General features: G+C 42.2%; 1 protein-coding gene across 3 annotated transcripts in view; it reads right to left on the bottom strand.

Annotated features, from left to right (window-relative positions):
* Positions 1-16,464, bottom strand: part of Rrbp1 (ribosome binding protein 1) — a 62,214-nt gene that overhangs the window by 41,468 nt on the left and 4,282 nt on the right.

The following is a 16,464-nucleotide window of genomic DNA, read 5'->3' on the forward strand; positions in this document are numbered from 1 at the left end:
CTGAAAAGTCATCAAGAACTTGGTGCAGGATAACACCCTTTCTGCAGCAGCGCCTCCTCTGTCACAGAGCCTACCATCCCATACTGGGAAACACAAAGTCTTATGAAGCCCATCAGATTCTAGGTTCGGAATGTCACATCTTCGGACTTCACAGGAGAAGGGGCAGTGTCACTCAGTGTCACTAGGCTTTTTGTCAGACAGTGTCCACCAAACCTAGAGGATGGAGTATTCCATTCTTGTTGCCTATGACCAAAGAGCAAAGGATCAGAGGTAGCTGGGCTTATCCTTCCTGTCTGACAGCCCAGACTTAGTTCCACTTCACCAAACTTTTAACTCATGTCAATGCCATCATCTGTTCTATCCCCTGAACTAGAGAGGAGAAACAGTCTGGCCCCTCCGAAGAGGATCAGAAAGACTGACCAAGAACTCCAGTGTAGAGAGCTGGAGAGATGGCTTAGAGGTTAAGAACACTGACTGCTCTTCCAGAGGTTCTTGAGTTCAACTCCCAGCAACCACATGGTGGCTCACAACCATCTGTAATGAGATCTGATGTCCTTCCTCTTCTAGTGTGTCTGAAGACAGCAGCAGTGCATTCGTATACATAAAAGAACTCCAGTGTAGAAGGGAAAGGTTGGGATGGAGGGATAATTGGGAAAAGGTAAGAAAGACAAGGACACTGTGTCTAGGCTCTCTACTCAGTTGGCCAGTGCAATTTATGTTCCTCTTTAACAGGGGAAAAGGAAGGAGATGGGACTCCAGACAGACATTAGGACATTTTAAAGAAAGGTACTGTTTAAACACTTCAGTATCATATTCTGAGACACTCTCCTGACAGTGCAAACCCTTTTCTTTGTGTTATCCTGACAAGACCCTTAAGGAAGGATGGAAATGCTCACACTGAGGGTTTGCTAACTAGCAAGCATTCTCCACAGTGATTACTGTGGTGGCTGTGACTTTCACCCTTCCATAAACTGTCACGTGTGGTTGTGTAGGACCAAGGCCCAATACTCCATCCCTGTCATCGCTTCAGCAAACAGAGTCTAAGGCCAGGCCACACACACGTTTCTTCGAAGCCTGGGCATGGCAGCACTTACATTCCAAATGGATTCTGACTTCTAGCTCTAAACCATGAGTGACATCTGATCCAACGTCATAGTTAGCACCCCCACCAGTTGAGAGTCAAGAAAGGCTGTTAAAATAAGCCTTTCCAGGAACTCACTCCTAGTAGGCTGGGTATAAAACAAAAAAACCAAAATAAACCAAAACAACGTGCGCCTGCCCACTCCTGACTATTTTGTGTGCAGGAGGGCAGGGGAAGAGTATATAACACAGAAGAGTATGTGACACAGATGACCGCCCTTCCTTCCAGGAGTAGAGACTAAAACTCCTACAAGGCCTTACAGGGCTGGCTACTCAGAACTCTGCCGACGAAGACATGCTCAGGTGCACAAAATAGAGTATAACCAGATGTCCTATGCAGACAACAGTCTCCAGAACACCACCTTATCCTGAGGTAGACCTACATTAGGCCACAGCTCCATAAACACCAAGTGGCCTCCTGACAACTATGCACTCAAGGGGTGGCCTCTTGTGGAGATGCAGTTGGCACCAGTCACCAGCCCCTGACACAGTGAAGGGCCATCAACAAAGCAAGGCCTATTCTCAGCTGAGGACTATGGAGCTCTGTGCAATCTCGTGCCTTCCAACTGCTCAGCTCAGACAGAAAAGCCAAGGTTGGAAAATCAGCCTTAAATGTGACTCCACACAGGCAGACATGACACACAACATTCTCCACGGGGAGCTCAGGATCAGGGTAAGCAAACTCGGGTGAACGCTTTCCCCTGCAGCACACACGGAGCACAACAGCATCAATGTGTCGTCCCAACTTTTGCAGAACAAGCAGCTTTAAAAAGAAATTACATCCCTACCATTAATTCCTGAACTAGAATTTTTTTAAAAGAAAACTTTCATGGGAAAATGAAAAGCCTTTAGAAGCCTTTAGAAAAGCCTTTAGTCTTTAGAAACACACCAAAAACATTTAAAGCTAAGGCAGTATTTCTGCAAGCAGCAAATAAATAGAAATAAAAAAAAATAATAATCCCCTTCTTCTTTCAAACTGAGTTTGCCATGGTGAACTATCACTGTAAGTTGGAATCCCCCCCTTCCCCACCCCCACCCCATGAGTGTAGACACAAACACATCCTGGGAGACTCCTAACCCATAGGCTAGTGTGCCTAATAGAGGAGTCACTAGCTCATGCTTGCAGCCTGCTCATGGTACTTACTGAGACCAGAGTGCATCTACTCCATGCTTACATGGGCTGATTCAGGCCAGATGTTTGCCCACCCATACGCTATCCAACTTCACCATAGAAATTTCTATTCTGTTACTTCCACAAACTTCTGGGAAATAGGCACTTTTTATGTACCTACGATTGCTAAAACATTCAAAGTGAAAGACTGGCCCATAAAGGTCCAGAGAAGGAAGTAAACAGGAAGCTGTCCAAGGCCAAGGACCACTCCCAGGCTTGGCTGAATGGGACTTGCTACCATTTTTAATCCCAGAAGAATGCTGTTTCTTCTTGATTTAGGCTTTGGGGAACAACAGGAAACGGAGGCTCTTAATTCTTCAGATGTAGACTGTGGACTGTATCTCCTAGCTCAAATGCAAACTGACAAAGCCAGTTCAGCCCAGTTTGGTACTTGGGATCTAGGGTGATTTTAGGAGAGGACCTTCAACAGCAGTCTGAAGTGTCTTACCACTCTCTAGCTGTTCTACAGTATACAACATCTGCAGCTCAGAAAAGCCAGCAGGGAAGACAGGCTAAGATGACAAGCCTCCAAACGTATTCCGAGTCAAGATGACTTGTTAGGAAAATAAAGGCCGAAATGGGTTTAACTCTATCAAGTTAGGTATCTCCCAATGTTTTAATGTAAAGATTGAGCACCTCCAATCCAAAAGTCTGAAATTTGCCTAATTCTTAAAGTTGGGAGCAAGAGATGGTACAAAAATGGAAATTTCTCCACCAAACTTTATGTAATGGTCTCAGTCAAACACAGGCACAGGCCAAGTGTGGGGCACATATCTACAATCCCAGGGGCACTCAGGAGGCTGATATAGGAACATTTTGAATTCAAGACCAGCCTGAGCTACAGAACAAGATCCTATTTCAAAAAATAAAAATTTAAGTCAGGTACATTTAAAATATATAAAATTCCGGGCTTAGAGAGATGGCTCAGTGGTTAAAATTGGGAGTCAAAAAGGTGGCTCAGAGTAAGTGCTCCTACAAAGGACTAAGGTCCTTTGCACCCACCTGGCGGCTCACAACTCCCTGTGAGTCAGGGTTAAAGTACTGACACCCTCTTCTTTTTTTTTTTTTTTTTTCTTTTTTTCAGAGCTGGGGACCGAAACCAGGGCCTTGTGGTTGCTAAGCAAGCGCTCTACCACTGAGCTAAATCCCCCAACCCCCTGACGCCCTCTTCTTGCATTGATGAGCTCCTTTCTGCACACAGTGCACATAAATTCATACAGCATACAGACATACACATAAACTAATAAGTAAATTTCATTGTTTGCAAGTACCTGAAAATGATAAACTTCCTTGAGCGCATACTATATAAAGGAATCATGAAGTTAGTGTTTGGACTGGAGTTCATCCCTAAAATATCCCATAAGCAAAAACAAAAGTCCACATCTGAAACACTTCTAGTCAAAATATTTTGGAAACAGGACAGTAACCTAGTGCTGATAACTCAGATACACAGAAGTGTGAGAAGGAAAATAAAGTACTTCCCCACCCACCAGTCAGGTGTGTCAAATACTAACATTTTCCAGACTGACTCTGTGTACATGCACCTCTTCCAGAAAGGCCAACGCTCTTGAAAAGAACACTTATTACTTGTGTTCATGCTCACGATATATATAAATATTTATCTCTACAAACAAATTACAACACTACATATATAACTGCTATGTAAAGGGTATTTTAAAAAAAGGGGCTGGGGGTATTTTCCAGGGTGACATCTGGAATTGTTAGCTCATCTCTATTTTGAAGCTCACACAGAAATAATTGTGGCTCACTCCTTTGAGCTCCTATGACATACTAACAGTCATACTCTTTCCACGCCTCTGTTTTAAATTCCATGCTACTCACACAGAACTGTAGTGGCATGTTCAGCAGAGTAAAGGACCTCTTTCATCATGCCATTCGAAGTCAGTTCCTAGAGGTGACCACGGTGACAGAAGTCACAGTCCACAATTACTTCTGTCTAAACTTCAGTATGAGAGCTGCACACAGAACTCAGAGGCAGCACACTCACCTGCCAAGCTCACTGGATAAACTCACTGGTAGATGAGTGACAGCAGTCATCATTGGCTTTATCGACAGCATCACATCCTGCCTGGTTTCCTCCTCTCTGTGACACAGACAGGTTCTCTCATGTGCTCTGCTGGTCTATTTCCTTAAGCCCTGTATTAATGTCAAGTTTTTAGCCTATACTCTCCCTTTCGGAATTTCTACTGAACTTTTAATTTGAGCCATGCAGAATTTACATGAACATGGGGAGGACTGACACTGTGACTGACATTGTGATGTGGACTCCCATCAACGAGCAACTCTTCTACAGCATTATGTTAGTGTCAATGTTTTACTTCAAGCTTTTAGAAATTTTTATGATTTTTCTCCATGAACATCTTCCGTGTTTTTGTAATGTCAAAATTATTGCTTTTTGTAGTATCCTAGAGAAAAAGCACATTTTGTGAATTTTGTTTATTCTCTCAGCTACACACAACCAGTAAATTCATGTTTATATATGTATCATTCACCCAGCTTTTATTATGCTAAACTCTTGTCAAATTGCAGTGTTTATAGATTTGCTTTGATTTCTTGATAGAAAACTATCTGTGCAAGGGTTTAAAAATACAGTCCTATTTCTTGCTCCTGTGTGGCATTACCACATAGAGCTGACCACAGGAGCCTCCTCAGAAGGTTCCTGCCTCCCCACTCCTCAGGTCTTACTGTTTGGTAAAACCTTTCCTCCAGTTAAATGGTGTATGCCATCTTCTCAGTCACCATTCTAAAAAGGAGTACGACTTTGGGAAACTCTCATATTGTTTGACACTTTTCTCCTTTAATGTAAAATATATTGAATTATAATACGGTAGCTCCCTTTTATCTGCTAAAACTAAGTTTCAAGAGTCTAAGGGAATCCTAACACATAGTACTGAACCCTATATGTATATACTATATTTTCTCATAGACATATATACCTATGATAGTTTAACTTATAAACTAGCTACATTAAAAGGCAAAAACAACAATAAAATAATTATAATAATATAATACCACTGATGACATTGAGGGCCATAATTAAACAATTAGTCATATAATTCTACCATAGTGTATCTGATAACCCAGATTCAGGGGCAGGTAGTGTATACACTAGGTAACGGGACAATTCATGTCCTGGGATAGCTCTTAACACTATGAGAATGACATAAAATGTGAAAGTGATTAATTACTTCTAGAATTTTCCATTTAATAATTTTAGACCATGTTTTAACTTTGGGTATCTGAAACAGAAACATGACAGAAATTCTTTTTAAATAACGTCTCTAGATTTGATCTTCAAAAGAAGAGAAATCGGGTCACTCTCACCGTGTCACCTGGGTAGCAGGCCACTAGACTGTCACTGAATGAGCTTAGGCTCAGCCCTTCACTCCTGTGCACTGGGACAGTTTATGTAACTCTGTAAGTTTAGAAGACTACAGGATGAGAGCTACTGTCAAGCTGGGTGTTGCGAGCTGTTCTTAGAGAGAGAAGGCAGGAAGAACCCTGGGGTAACCACTGAGATGACCTGAGGATGACTGTGATCCAATTCTATCTCATTATTCCCGCCATCATCCACTGGTTTACGCTGTTTTTCCAACCTCTTGGCATGAATTTATGCTGGTTCCGGGTTCTCTCTTGGTAGCAAATACTTGTAAGGCAACAGCTTCGCCCTACAACTATAAAGAACATTTCCATTACTGTTTAATCTCTAAATCCCCATGTATTTCTTTGACTTGTGGTATGGCAATGCATTTAATTTCTCTAACATACAGAAGGGATTGAATTATCACAGACAAATCCTAATTTTTTTTTTCAGCTTTCTTGGACAAATCCTAATTTTAACTTCACTGTAAACGTCCATATTTCTAACTGTGATCTAACATCCCTCCCTCTCTTACTGCTAGGTTTTACTAATCAGATAGCTGTTGAGAGCCCTCACCCTTCCTCTGTGCTCACAGGCTTCTCTGTTGTTTCTTGGATTCTATTGATTTATTTTATTTGAGACCACCTTGTTAGGATATAAAATCACAATTAAACATCTTCCTGGTTAAGTAGCTAGTTCTCTTCCCATTTGAGAATAACCCTCTTCAATATACTAATAATTTGTTTTTATTAAATTCTAGTTTATCTGATTATTTTCAAAGCTTCTCCAACTCTTGCAAGATTAGTATTAGACTGCAACTTTTCTCTTTATTTAACTTTTCTGTATCCATATTTTAAGTGTTACTCCTAAAACTAGCACATAGCTGGATTTTATTTTAATCCCAGTGGCGATCTGTCCACGAACATGAACTGTGATTTCTGTACAGTCGACTCAGTCGTTCTATCTTGTGGTGCCAATGGATGACAGCGTTTCTTTACTTACACCCCCACCCCTTCCAAATGTTTGATTATTCAAGTACTAGTCTTTCTTGCTTAATAGCTTAGGGGTTAAACATTGTACTTCTCTGAACTGAGTTCCTGTTAATATTTATTTGTTTGTTGAGACACGATTTTAATATGTATTCCTGGCTGGCCTGGAACACTCTAGATAAACCAGGCTGGCTTCGAACTCAGAGATCTGCCTCCCAGTGCTAGGGTTAAAGGGAAGGATGTATCAACACACCTGGCTCCTTTACATTTCTAGCTGAAATGTTCCTGACTCCTGTTTCCCTAAGGACCATACTGACTCAGTTCCACCCCTCCTGCCCCTGCTCCAACAGGAGAACCTAAAAAGCTCTAAATCTGTTGCCTTAGTCCTTGCTGCCCCCACTATGTGCATCTCCACTAATTACTGTTGCTCTGAGGGGCTACACTTATCCAACTACTCAGAAGTTTGTCTGCGTTCTTCACTACCTTTCTGTTGGGCTTTACTGGGGGCAATTCTTTAGCAACTTTCCTCTAAAAATCATTTTATCCTTGCTTCAACCAGGCCTTGAAGGGAGTCACCAGCCATGGACTGATTGCTATATGTATCAGGGACTGCTGAAAATTTGTCCCCCTGCCTCAGGACACAGCAGTCTCCTGCTGTCTCCTCTTGCTACTATAACTAGAAAACTGCCTGCCTTTTCCTGGAGGGTACAGCCCTTCAGAAGATCAGGGCATAGTTAAGTGTGAGTCCCTACTTCCTATCTCAAATTCCTGTTCCATCAGCTGCCCACACCCCACCCAACAACATCCCTAAATCAAGTCAGGTTGGGTTCAGTCACTCCCCTCACTATCCTGCAATCTCTTTGTTCCCTATGAAGTGCAACTCCATTAACATTAACTAGTGTTTACAAAGAAGCAACAGGGCCTGGCATCTAAAAATTTAAATATAACCTGTTTAAAAAAACAAAAAACAGAAAATGTAGCAACTACAAGTAGGGTTTTGAAATAATTTATTTCATGTGTTAAAAGTAACTTCCTACTTTAAAGAAACAATGTCATTCATTTTACAGAGTTGAACCACTAAAAATAGAAATATACTCTAAGCCTTGCTTAATCAATCATCAGCCATTTCGGATTCAATTTCTATGCCTAAGGGGAAATGTTTTTAAAAAAAATTAACAAGCTTTTGTGTTTCCTTTTTAAAAAGTATTTGAAAAAGTAGGTATTTGAATAGACCTAAGTCCTCTGGGAGTTTACAAGAAGACACCAGCTTCCACTTAATTAAGGAAGACAACAGGCCAACACAAGATCAAGAATCCTCAAAACAGACAACTGGCCCACAGTTTTCTTACTGTAGTAGACATTTATCCCCAGACGGTAGAGACCAGAAGGCACTGCACTAGCCAATCAGTATCAGACCTCAGTAGACAGAGCTGTGGAGGACTACTAAATATTCTTCTGTCAGGTGTTTGTTAACCAGCACTCATATCAATAAATCCAAAGAGAAAAATCACAGGCACCCTGATGGAGAAGAATGCTTTGCGTCCTGATGGAGAGATGCTTTTTGCTCTTCAGTTTTTACTCCTGTGAATGGTCGCTAAGGTTCCCTGTCTGTTGCTGGCTGGCATGCAAATATGTGAATGATTTTCTAGCGGTTACTGTTTTCCTGAGCAATTCTGCCTAATTCTAGTGACACACCTTAGATTATTTAGTTTTCTGTATCTGTAATCATAGAAAGCAGTTTGTTCCTTTTTTTCCAATCTTGACATGTTCTGCTCTTTTGTCCCCTGAAATTCTGCAGAGTAGGACAACACCTCAGAGGAGGACAGCAGTCTTTCCTCATATCAAAGGGACAATTGTAGGTGCCTCATGGAGGCGATGCCTACTGACTTTCTGTAGAAATCCTTTCCAGGTTAAAGAAGCTGCTTTGTATCCCTAGTCTGCGTGATTCCATGGCGAGCTAGCATATATTTTCTTGGTATCTGTTAAGATGAGTACACTAGTTTACTCTTGTAATTTGTCAGAATGGGAGATGAACATACACTTATTTTTCAACACTAAAGTAAGTCCCAGGATACGCACCATTTTGTCGTTCTATGCACTGCTGGGTTTGGCTTTGATTCTTAGGTGTGAGATAACAATGATCTCCTCCCTTCTACTATTCCTAGAGAACAAGGTCAGCTGACATCAGAATGAGCAGCTCTATAACCAACCCCGCTGCCTCAGTCTCCTAAGTTTGAGAAAAAACAGAATGTTAACTCTTCATATGCTTGGTAGGGCAAACCAGTAGAAGCATTTGGCCTGGTATCTTCGTTATGAGTATTACTTGTGGATCCATTTCCTTCTGATTACAGGAACATCCAGTTTTCCCTCACCTGCGTTTAATACTGATAAATTCGATTTTCTAAAAATGTATCAGTGTTGTCACAACATGCAAAATTTTTGCCATGTTAACCTGTAAAACACAAGCTGTGAATGATGAGTAATGTATCTTTCTTCCTCCCTTTCTATTAAAATTGTTTAAGACTACATAGCCTGACTGGCCTCAAGACCTTTTCAACCTCAGCCTTCCGAATGCTCAGGACACAGTCACACGCCATTGCACCTGGCTATTTTAGAAAAGCACCAATGGAACTGATTTAAATAAGTTAGTGTGCTCTTCATAAATACCACTTGTCCTTTCAACATCTGTATCCATAGGGAAGACCCATTCTATGTACTTCCCATGGCTTGTTTGTCCCTTGCTCATGGTTTTGCTTGACATCTGCCAATGTCCATCATCTCTTCTAAAGAGGCCTGAGTCCCTGCTGTGGCCCTACCTGAGTCCCTGTCTGTGGCCCTGCCTGAGTCCCTGTCTTTGGCCCTTCTGTGATCCTGGCTGTGGCCTTGCTGTGGCCCTGATGTGATCCTGGCTGTGGCCCTGCTGCATGTTTTCTGTTTCCTCTGTTCTTCCTTCTACTACTTCAAAACTGACACAGGCTTATTCTGACTTTTTTTTTTAATCAGGTTAAAGAAATTACTTTTTATCCTAGTTAGCATACATTACAACAAGATAGATGCATTGCTCAATAATTTTCTTCTTCCCTCTTTGAATGTGTTTAGAGTTATTAATCTGTCAGAAAATATTTCAGCTACATACTACAAATTTAATACATAGCACTTTCTTTATTGCTGTCAAAACATTTTATATTTCCCTACTTTATGACCTACAAACAGAAGTATTTTCAAATTTCCAAATACACGGTGATTTTCTACTTATCTTTTTATTCCTATTTCTGATTTAACTGGAGTGACTGTAAGGCCCTTGACACAGCCATCTGAACACTATAAAGTGTGTTATGCGACTGTGGATTTATTTTTATATAGTCACATACAGACTGCATTCTTCATTAATCCATCCAAAGTTGTCCATTAGTTATAGGATCACTGAAATTTCTCTACTATGGTTATAAATTAGACCATTTCCTACGTATGTTTGACCATTTCACTGTAAACACTGAGATCACACTAACTCAGAAGCTCCAACAGGGCCAGTGAAAGGCTTCACTGGTGAAGGTGCTCACTGGGCAGTGAGCCTGGCAGGCAGGAACCCAGAGGAGAACTCACCCCACAAATCGTCCTCTCACCAGGTACACATGTAGTAATAACTGCTTTATAAGTAAAAATGCGTGAGTTGTTGAACCGACACCTAATCTCAGCCAAAAGCTGCTAAATGATCACCTCGTGCTTTTTTCTGCCTTGAAGTCTATTCTCAAAATACTGACATAACATCAGTTTTCTTTCTGTTCTTTTAAGACTGGGCAAGGGAGGGGGTGGCCCTTTCTATGTAGCTCAGGCTACCCTAGGCTAGCACACAGCACCAGCACATTCATGCAGGCTTTCTTTTAGTGGTGTTTCTGTAACTATTTCATCTGTGACAGTGGATAGCTGTATTTTTAACATTCAGCACAAACAGTATCTTTATGCTTTCACTGAGTGTTTGGGTAATTGACATTTAATATGAATGTTAATACACTGGGGTTTAAATCTGCATTTGGCCTAACACTAGTAGCCCTCTGTCCTGGGCTACTTTTTGCCTTTGTTGATTAATTCTGAATGTTTTGTTTCTCCTTCTAGTATTATACAACTAACCCATTCCTTTAATTCTTTAGTGGCAACCTTTGAAAAAAGTTAACACTAAGGGGACATAAAAGTTAAACTTTTATCCTGTCCCACTAATTCCTTCCCTTTACAGTCTTTCTGCATTTGATCTCAGTTTTTCAGATTCACTAACATCCTGGCATTTGTTAAGGATCGTTCACATGCTAACCCCTCCTTCCCTCATGCCTTTCCTCCCTGCCTCACTTTCCTCCAGGAGTTTCCTGATGATCTAGGAATGGTCTTGCTTCTGTCTTAAAGTGATCTTTCTCACCTACTGTCAAGTGTTTCTCTAGCTACATCATGAATTACCTCCATGTAGACTTTATTTTTTTACTCTGGGTTGTTTGGAGATTTTTGAAAAGATGGGTATCTCATTCATGTCTGTGATTATCAGCTACACTGGGTGTTCCACTCTCTCCCCCTGGAGCTGTAATTTGACACACCGCTCAGTCTGCTCCCCTTGGTTTTCCATTTCTCCTATAAACCACCTGTCGGTGGCTCTCCAGTGATGTGTAGGAATTTTCTTCTGCTCTACCTTCCAATTCAGTTCTTCTGATCTAATCAGCCACTGGACCCACCTGTTTTATTTTTACTACAATTTATTAAACTTTTTTATACCTGTAGGTTGTACTTGGCCCTTTTCGAACGTGCTAGCTCATTCTACAGTTTCGGTTACTTGTGTCTATTTAAACCTTGCCTATTACTTTCAGCACAGTAAGTGACAGCACTCAAATCATTTTCAATAATGCTACCTTGTTTTCATAGGGTTATTCCTGCTGGTCTTTGTCTACAGAACTTTGCATGGTTCCTCTTACAATCATGCCTTGGGGTTCTTGAAGTCCAGAAAAGAAGTGTGATCTTTCAATATTCAAGAACTGGCCTAGAAGCACTGTCTGGTCACCTCTAAAGTTCAGAATCTTAAACAGGCTTGAACTTCTCATCATGTCCTAAGACCTACATGAGAGACTTGTGACTTCCACTTTCAGGCTGTGCTTTCTCCTATCCTAGGGTTAAAAGAAAAAATGTTTTTGTTTTCTGTCTCTTTCTGCCATGCAGAGGTTGGACCCCAGGGTCTCCTCAATGTTAACCATTCAGCTACACTCTGGACTCAGAGATTTGTTTAATACCAATCTGTTTTCTCCCTAAAGGTTCGATAGGCCTGGGTGGCTGAAGCTCTTACGATCATTTCCTACCATGCTGCCCACACTGATCTCTGCCCTTTGTCCCTAGAAACACTACTGTTTGTCAAGCTTGCTAAAAGCTCTACAGGGCTGTGTTTGGCCTCCTAGATACCCCCTACTTATGAGCTTCTGAGACAACCTATGCTTTCAGGAGTCATTTTAAAATCTTTTACTCAGAACTTATCCCAGTCAGAAGACTGGCCTAGACAACCTCTATCACTAGAAACCTGGTGCCACTTCCATTATATCTATCTGCCATGGCTGTCACTAAATTGAAAAGAAAGATTATATTGCCACATGGCAAAAAGGCCAGCTGGGCCAGGGAAATGATCCAGAGCTGGACCCCCAAGTCCCTCTTTATCTGTGGCTTTACTTTTGGGGGCTTCAATAACTGCTGGCCAAGCAGTTCACTTGCTACACCATGGAGGCATGGGCTGACCTCACTTCCTTACCAGAAATGTGGGTTCGGTGTAGTTACGATTTCTGTAGGACAGTCAAATAACTGTTTTACTGTATACTGTTACAACTGTTGAACTTTATCATTAATTAATTGTTCTTGTTTATTGCTCACAGTACCTATTTTATAAATTCGACTTAGGTATCTAAAGGAGAAAACAAAGTACATATAGAGTTCAGCATTATCTGCAACTTTAGCATCTAATGGAGATCTAGGGACAGCTCCCTCACAGATAGGGGAATATTGTACTCCATAGCAGATTAGTGGGTGAGGAATTAGGAAATCCTACAGGGGTCTCCCCTCTCCCACTCTCATCCCCCCCACCCCACCTCCACTCCCATCACAAACCCCTGGAGCTAGACCAGTACTCTAACCCAGAAATGTCTGTTCCTTCACTTTTTATAAAATCCCCAGGTAGAAGGGCTCATTTGGGAAGGACTGCTCACTTCCTCCTTCAATGCCCCAGAGGAGCTGCTTTCCCGCTGGGCTTTCTGGTGAAGAGCATCAACAGCCCCGCCCCCTTGACAGAGCTCTCTGCAATGGCCCACTCTGATCAACACATTTTTATTGGTCCCACAGTCCCACCTCCAATGACAGAGAACCTTTAGCACGTGGAATTAACTCTTTTTATTATCAGTGGTGATTCAAACTTCACTTTAAGTCCTTTTCTAAAAGTCAGCCATTTTATAATATACCCTAAGCTCTCAGATACTGCAGTAAGAGTATAAATTACTCCAAGCACTTTCAAAGAAAAGTCTGGCACTTTTCTCTAAAGCTGAACATATGCCTCTTTATGGCCCACAATTCCAGATTTAGATATCAGACCCAATAGAAACATGTGTGCATGCTAACCAAAAGTCAGGGTGAGACCAATTATGCCAGGGTTATTCATCCACAACAGCTCCTCCCTGGAAGCGAGCCAGATACCGTGATACAGCCACACACTGGATGAAACAAGAGCAAATGAATGGACCAGAGCTATCTCAACCACTCGGATGAATCTTACATACACACCAAGGGAAAGACAAATGAGCATGTGTCACGTGATCCACTTCCATTATGTTCAAACACTGGCAAAGACTCTGATGGATAAACAGGAAAGCAGGTATCCTTGAAGAAAAGCTATAAAGGAACACAGGAACACAAAGAGAACTAGTTAAACAAGGTATGCAGCTTAAATAAGTACTTCACTGTGGCTCAAGTACAAGCACATTATTTCAGTAAATAATTAAAAATATGCATCCTGAAAGAGGGACAAACTAAAGAATCTGTTACGAAGGGCTGTTGCTACTGATCCTTTCCAGCTCTAGCAAGCGAACAGAACATTGCTGCCTGCAGAGAGATGCTAATGGGAGCTCAGTCAAGAAGGTGTCCCCTTCCTAGAGTACCCAGTGATTTTCATTAGCCTCGCCTACTGCTCTGTTCTCTTCACTGTCTTTAAAAATTAAAACAGTACAAAAGGTGGCCCAGGATCACCCAACTTACCAGGGAAGCAACTTGTAATGGTGAGGAGTGGCTGGGCTTCAAAGGCACAACTGAAGTAGGCCTTAGAGAAGTCCCTTGACACGTCACTATAAGACTTTTCATTAAAGGTTTTAATAATTCACTTACCCTTCATCTCTTTCCTTTTCTCAGTCACTGTGATTACTATGAAGTGACTTTTGTAACTACAGTACAAACCAACTACAGGAAAAAATACAGCCAAGAGGAATAAAGCTACATCTAATTCCTACTCAGGAACAGTCTTCAGGGAAACACAGTTGGTCTCAATACAGCTGAACTGTATTTTTAAGCACTGAATGAGAAGTTCTAGAAAACATGGGTATGGACAAGGCCTTTTACCCTTCTATTATCAAATGAGTCATTCACATATTCCCACCACAAAGGACAGGGACTCTAGAACAAGAGACACTGCCATGACTGCCATGAGGGGAAGCAAGGATGCAATCTCATCAACTCCTCACTCCTCAGCCTGACAAAACTCCTCAGTCTGACCAAGAGAAGGGAAAACACCATGCCAGCTACAAGAAGAAATTCTCCCTCCTACTGCTGCAGCACACTTTTATTCTCAAGCATAGAATTCAAAGCTTTTTAGAAAAAGCCACCACACTATTCAAACTAAAAATGTTTTGTTTCCTAGACAGACTGGTCAGTTCCTCTGCAGGCCTGACCCAGGCCCTGCTGTATCCTGGGAAATGTGGGTGATCCCTGTTAATATTCCTCCTGGGACTGGAGCAGCAGTGAAGATACATGCTTGGTCAGTCCAAGGCTATAAGACCGTCCTGTAGACTCAAGAGCCCAGGACAGAGCCGGCCCCCAAGCCCACCTCCCTGCCCCAAGGATCATTTACACCTCTGGCCTCTAAGGGCAGCAAAGGGCTGATGAAGCTTGACAGGGCCACTCAACGTTCTTGTCAATTTCTCAACTGGAGCCAGACTGGAGGTAATCCAAAACTCACTCCCATTTGGCTCTGGGATGTTTTTGTATTTATATTTGATACTCCAGGAATCCAGACTACTTTGAGCTAAATGATTATAGACTTGCACAGGAAAAGCCTCTCCATTAGCCCAGCAAGCAGGGACAGCTACTAGGTGCCATAACTGTTCTAGACCCTGGGACACCTGGGAAAATGAATCAGATAATGTTCCTGTATTGACAGAGTTTATGCTCCAGTGGAGACAATGATAGGCAGGACAAATACAGGACACATATCAAATAGGAGTGAGGAGAGAGCTATGCACAGGTTGGGCAGGATGGAAGGCTATCTGTCAACTTTGAACAAGACGATCAACAGATCTGAAGCAGGGCAGGAAGCAACTGCGTGTCTTCTGGGAAAAGCTCCCCAGGTAAAAGCAACACATCCCAAAGCCCTGCTGCGAACATAATAAGCCTGAGGCCTGCAGAGGTGGTCAGAGTGGCAGGAGAGAAGCACAAGGATAATGGGGCCCACGAGGTCACTGGCAAGATAGACCAAGGACCTGACACAGAGGAACAGTCTAGCAGATGGGTGAAGTCAGAACTGGGAGACCGTCTCAAAGACTAGTTAGAAAACAGGCTGGAGGTGACAGTGACAGAGGGATGGAGTGGAACCAGCAGAGAGTATGAAAAGGGCCAAACAGGTTCTCCCTTAGATAGCTGAGCTGACGGAATTTACAAGGAGAGAGCAATGGTTACAGATAAACAGGGCCCAATGGTGGCCCTGGTTATAGCCATCTGGCCTGCTTCCAGGTTACAAGGAAGGGACACTAAAGCCCAAGTAGGAAAGGTCATACTCCTTGTTCCTGGGATTCGAACACCATCCCGGGGCTGCTCATAGCACCCTAAGCCACAGCATGCCCTACTGCAGCTCCAGATTGTTAGGGACAGCCAGGCATAGGCACAGCACATGCACCAGGGTAGATCTACTGCTGCTAAAGGACCACAGGCTTACAAACACCACAAAGAAATCAGACCAAATCCTCGCTATTCTTGTAAAAGTCTTAAAAACCTAAATTTTAATGAAAAAAAAATCTTTCAATGTCTGCTTACAGCCTGCCCAGGCTTAGGGTATAAAATTAAGGGTTTGGGTTCAAGAAGGTCATTTAGTCAGCTTCTGAGTCAGCTGATGCCTGTTATCACTGTAAAGAGCTGTTGACTTCTGGCACAATCTCAGTGGGCCTTCTCTCTGACCAGCAAGATAATAACTTGTTGCCCCCATGACTGGATATTTCCTTTAAACTTGGGCTTTCTGTCAGTCTATTGAGCACTGACATATGATCACAACAAAGAATTCAAAAATTCTTCCCAAGTCCCAGCGAGCTTTCAAAGCCATATGGAGTATAACAGGACCTGCAAGCTGTCAGTGCAGTGCTCAGGAAATACCTTGCAACAGGCAGAGAGGAAGATTCCGGTTTACTGGGCTGTGAAAGTGCTGGACCCAGACAGGTATTCCAGCCTTGCTAAAATAAGAGACACATAATTTATACAGCACCCTCTATAAAGCGGCTGCTCATTTCAGAGAGCTGAGA

The sequence above is a fragment of the Rattus norvegicus genome, chromosome 3 (genome assembly GCF_021556685.1).
Source record: "Rattus norvegicus strain SHRSP/BbbUtx chromosome 3, alternate assembly SHRSP_T2T, whole genome shotgun sequence".
In the NCBI taxonomy this organism is placed as follows: Eukaryota; Metazoa; Chordata; class Mammalia; order Rodentia; family Muridae; genus Rattus; species Rattus norvegicus.